Source organism: Emydura macquarii, unplaced genomic scaffold (genome assembly GCF_026122565.2).
Source record: "Emydura macquarii macquarii isolate MOO-44397 ecotype Brisbane River unplaced genomic scaffold, CSIRO-AGI_Emac_v2 contig_3287, whole genome shotgun sequence".
Lineage (NCBI taxonomy): Eukaryota > Metazoa > Chordata > Testudines > Chelidae > Emydura > Emydura macquarii.
Window position 1 is genome coordinate 2,764,326 of NW_027133424.1, and position 6,000 is coordinate 2,770,325.

Sequence of the window (6,000 nt, forward strand, 5' to 3'; positions counted from 1 at the left end):
CCTCTGGTCTTCCTATCTATCAGGCAAACTCAACACGGATCAAACATATGCCATCACTTAGGCCCCCACCCAGCCCTGCTCCTCTGATCCAATCGAGTTGGAGGGAGGTGAGAGATCTAGTCATGGCACTCTGATACTGACATCTGTATGGGATGAACCTGAATTAAGTGGTGGGTCGTCATGGAAACCTGTTTTAAAGAATAAAAATACTGTGGTCCAAATTCATCATCGGTGAAAACTCCATTGACTTCAGTGACGTTAGCCCCAGGATGAATTTGGCCCAATATCTATTTATACACACAGGCTCTGTCACGCTCTGTGCAGAGGGCTCTGGGCCTGTGCATTTGGATACTGTTTGGAATGTCTAAATTAGCAATGACACCCTCCTGTAAATAGATACGACTAAGCTGCTATTTAACTGCAACCGTCTAGAAATCCTACTTTTTGGAATAGTGACCCTGCAATGATTTGGCTAGTATTGTGGGATGTTGCTTTATAAAGACGTCTTCCTACAAACTCATCTCAGCGAAAGCAAGCCACCGAAATCACGCGGTAAGGAGATGCTCTCTGTGACAATGAGGGTGAGTGTATCATGGATTAACTCTGTGTTTCCCAAACTCTGCTTCATGACCCCAGGTGGGGGGAGGGGCAGAAGGGAGCATGGGGGTGGGGGGGGGGTCAGGAAAGATTGGGGAAGTCACACAAAACCATGTACAATCTCTCAATTCCCCGCCTGCCCCCCGCCACCCCATGTATTTAAAATGATAAAAAGTTGAAAGACAGCTTTGTGCAACTTGCTACTACACTTACACATGCACTTACCTGTAAGTGTGTAAGATCACCCCCCCCCACACACACACACACAGTGTGCCTACTCTGGCTTAGTTAAGCAGGTGTGTAAATCTTGTAGGATCAGAGTCTTAGACTATGCTTTTTAGAGTGAAGGACTTATCTTCATCTAGGTTTGTACAGCAACTGGCACACCGGGAGCCTGATTATCGCTGTATATACTATTACCCAGTATATCCTACTGCAATCAAAACAATTAACAATAATTACCCATGCAATTAAAAATAATAACCCAAGTAAGGATTTGTTCCTTTCAGGTCACCGTAGCTAAATTTTAAAACATAAACGCATTGCCAGTTAAAAAGGATTCCCTATTTAGGGGCTCCCTGACAATTCCTCAATACACAGCTATAGTGCTGAACTGTAAGATCTGCAGCTAGTGGTTCAGTGTAAATTAGTGCAGCATGTGAGTGTCCCAGGAAGTTTTTAGATCTTCTGCTAATAAAACTTGTATGAGGAAGACAGCAATTGTCATCTAGCCCAGTATCCTGTGTCAGACAGATCCCAGTACCAAACAATTCTGAAAAAGGTGCAACGAAAGACACGGTAAATAATTATTGAATGACCTGCTTTTGGAGAAGTTCTTTCCTAGTCCCCAAGGGCTGAGGTCTGCTCTGAAGCATGAGGATTTCTGTCTCTTTCTTTATCCTACTGACTGTAACTATGGTGGTCTGATTATCCCTATAATACTCCAATCCCTGTTTCCATCCTGCCAATGGCATCCTGTGGCAATCATAGAGTTGGAAGGGACCTCATTAGGTCATCTAGTCCAACCCCCTGCTCAAAGCAGGACTAACCTCAGCTAAATAATCCCAGTGAGGGTTTTGTCAAGCCACACCTTAAAAAAACCTCTAAAGATGGAGATTCCACCACCTGCCAAGGTAACCCATTCCAGTGCTTCACCACCCTCCTAGTGAAAAACCTTTTCCTAATGTCCAACCTAGACCTCCCCCACTGCATCCTGAGACTGTTGCTCTTTCTTCTGTCATCTACCACCACTGAGAACAGCCTAGCTCCATCCCTGGAACCCCCTTTCAGGTAGTTAAAGGCTGCTATCAAATCCCCCCTCATTCTTCTCTTCTGCAGACTAAACAAGCCCAGTTTCCTAAGCCTCTCCTCATAAGTCCTGTGCTCCAGCCCCCTAATCATTTTTGTTGCCCTCCGCTGGACCCTCTCCAACTTGTCCACATCCTTTTTGTAGTGAGGGGCCCAAAACTGGACACACTACTCCAAATGTGGCCTTACCAATGCCAAATAGAGGGGAATAATTATTTCCCTCGATCTGCTGGCAATGTTCATGCTAATGCAGCTCAATATGCTAATAGCCTTCTTGGCAACCAGGGCACACTGCTGACTCATATCCAACTTCTTATCCACTGTTACCCCCAGGTCCTTTTTTGTAGAACTGCTGCCTAGCTTGTCGGTCCCCGGTCTGTAGCTGTGCATGGGATTCTTCCGTCCTAAGTGCAGGACTCTGCACTTGTCCTTGTTGAACGTCATCAGATTTCTTTTGGCCCAATCCTCCATTTTGTTTAGGTCACTCTGTATCCTATCCCTACCTTGCAGGGTATCTACCACTCCTCCCCAGCTTAGTAGCATCTGCAAACTGCCTGAGGGTGCAATCTACCCCATCTTCCAGATCATTAATGAAGATGTTGAACAAAACTGGCCCCAGGACCAACTCCTGGGGCACTCCGCTTGTGACTGGTTGCCAGCTAGACATGGAGCCATTGATCACTACTCATTGAGCCCTATGCTCTAGCCAGTTCTCTATCCATTTTGTAATCCATTCATCCAACCCATACTGCTTTAACTTGCTGATAAGAATACCGTGAGAGACCGTATCAAAACTTTGCTAAAGTCAAGGTATATCACGTCCACTGCTTTCCCCACATCTACAGAGCCAGTCACCTCTTCATAGAAAGCAATCAGGTTGGTCAGGCATGACATTCCCTTTGTGAATCCATGTTGACTGTTCCTGATCACCTTCCTCTCTTCCAAGTGCCTTAAAATGGATTCCTTGAAGACCTGCTCCATGATTTTTCCAGGGATTGAGGTGAGGCTGACCAGTCTGTAGTTCCCTGGATTCTCTTTCCTCCCTTTCTTGAAGATGGGCACTATATTTGCTTTTTTCCAGTCATCAGGGACCCCCAATTGCCACGAGCTTTCAAAGAGAATAGCCAATGGTTCTGAAATCACATCAGCCAACTCCCTCAGCACCCTCAGGTGCATTGCATCTGGCCCTATGGCCCCATAATACAAAATTGTCTCCTCTGGCCGTGCACAAAAGGGATCTGGAGAAGAGTACTCTGAACAGGGTTATGCGGTCCACAGGCTCATCTCATTCCCCTCAACTCAGTGATGCTGTTTACAAATCCGTCCCACACCCTGAATAGGAGATATTTACTAGAGCTAGAAATTTTACTCACCCATCTTCTGCGCCATGGGTGCCCCTCCCTAGATCCCAGTCAATTCCTCTGTACTTCTGGTGATTACAGCTATTGCTTCTCATCTCAGACCATCTTAGCGGCAGTAAGTAACAGCCATGCAGCATGTGACTTCAGTGGTGAGCTTCTCACCAACCTAGGGGCTCACCCAGCAAGGGTAGTGTATGAGGCTCCAGTCTATATAGCATTTTGAGATCAGGGGCAGCTGGGAGCATGATCTTCGCATGCATTGCAGGAATATGTTAATTAGGAACCCTTTGTTTCCTATTCCCTTCTGTTACTTATGAGCATTTGGACATTCCTGTATGTACTCCACCAACTATATAAGCCTGTGCTGTATGTGGCTGGATTTTGTGAGTTCCCGCTTTCATATAGGTGTGGAAAGTGCCTGGCATACTAAGGCCCTGATCTTGACTAGGGGTTCTGGATCCTCCTGCTGTCTCAATAATTAATCCTAATCAGGCCAGCTCTGTAATGATATGTCCCTTAGAGGGCGCTGTACTGCTCAGACTTACCCCTGTGTGAATTAAAGAGGGGACCCTATGCTATGGGCCAGTGCACCTTGGCAAGGCTGGCACACACAGCTGTAGTAGGGCAGGCTGGGAAGGACATGTGGAAGGATGGTTCAGGGCACTGGTCCAGAACATAGTAAACACACGTTCAAGGTCCTGCTTTGGGCAAGTCACCAAGCCTTGCTGTGTCTCAGTTCCCCATCGGTACAAGGGGGCTGACAGACCTTCCCTACCTCACAGGGTTGTTGTGTGGCTAAGTACATCAAAGAGTGTCAAGTGTTTTGTGTTTAGGTCCCAGTACTAAGCATTTCAGAGGAAGGATGCAAGGAACCCTGTAGTGAGTAATTTGGAAAAACCTACCTTTGGGGACAAAGGTGCTTCCTACCTCCAAGGAGTTTATATTGATCCCCCTTTTTTATGTTAATTCTTTTCTTAATATTGAATTGAATGGAGCTGTGGGGGTTATCCATGTGAACATCTGTAGTGAATGGCTGGTGTTCTCTGGGGGCAATGAGTATCAGATGCTAAAAGGTGCAGAGGGAGAATTGTCTGGGTTATGAGGCTTGTGTGGAGGAACCACATCACGTCTCAGCTCATCCTGTTGGACTCAGTGGGGCCAGCCATGAGCCTATCATCCCCACCCCCTTGGGATGATGGGTATTTGCTAGGGGAGCCTCCACTAGCTTCTCCTGCCCATTGTGGTGGCCACCCAGTAGGGCCCAACATTGCTGATAACTCATCTACTTGCTGTAGGTGGTGCTCTGCAAGGGCAGCCAACAGCTCTTGCTTCAGATCATTCCCGAGGTATTGAACACTGAATGACAAACATGCTGTATGTGACTTCAGTGGGTGAACTTCCCTGTGCCTTAGGAAAAAATGTGTAATCAAGGCTAATATATAAGGCTCCAATAATCTTAAATTATTATATCAGGGTGATCAGAAAGCACACTTCCCATCCTGCTTTGCAAGCATATGCTAATTAGTGAGTCAGTGATCCAGCAAGAGACATGAGAGCTCCAAGACCATACAACATTCAGGACTCCTGCTTTTATGCAATCACATGCACAGATATAAACAAAAATGTGTATTGCAAGGATATGTTAATGAGTGGTTCACTGTTGAAACGGGAGATGAGGGCCAGGACAGAACAAGGTGCAGGCTTTCTTTTTGCCTCCATCCAGCCAAGCCTTTCCTAAAGTAGAGGTCTCTAAGTTCCTAGACATTACCCTATATATGAGCTTTGCACCCCATAGAGGTGGGCAGCCACCTATTGTAAAATCTCTGCCACATTTATTTGAGATAGCAAAAATAATAATTCATTCCATAACCTGCTTACATATATGATAGATCATTATATGTGCTAAAAGGCTGTATGATCACATCGCTCTAACTGAACACATACTCCTTTTGTTTTGGCCTCTCTCTTAACTTGCTTGGGGGGCGGAAGATCTATTTCCCGGGGTCTGGGTATGGAATGGTCTTTCATGCCTTAGTATGGCACAAAGTCCATTTCTCTTAGTGACACTCTACAGTCACAGGTCTCGTGTACATGGGGCCCGGTGTGTGTATGTGTACACCAGTCCCAGTTGGAGGTGGTGGTGGCACCTGCACGGATGAGTGACAGGTACCAGGTGCTGGCTGGCAAGATGGAGGTCACCATCTGGAAAACTTGTACGTTTGTGGCAGGCTTGTGTAAAGCTTGCAGCTTTTGGATTGGAGCCTCTTTAGGGAGAGATCGCATCTTCATATAAGTGTGTGTAAAGCACCTGACACAGGTAGGGCCTGCTCCTAACACGGGAGGCTGGATGCTCCTGCAGTCTCAATAATTAATACTAATAACTCCCCCACTCTAAAACTATATCCCTTAGCAGCCACTGTCTTGATTGATTTAGACACAACCCTATCGGAATTAAACAGGGGGCCTCGTTTCTGTGCCCTTAAGACTTTGTGATGATTCTTTCTGACCTACACAGAGCTAGCGCTTTAAGATCATAACTGCCAGCGACTGGTTCCATCTAGACTAGTGCAGTGTGGTGGGAGGTGAATAGAAGCTCTGCTAGTGTAGTTCTTAGGAACACAGGAGATTTTCCAACGCACTGGGGGCCCAGTGGGACTTTTCTGTTTAATCCTGGAGTAATGTTTGAAAACAACTCCGATCCCACAGTCTGTCTTGGACAGTTCCCAGGATGGAA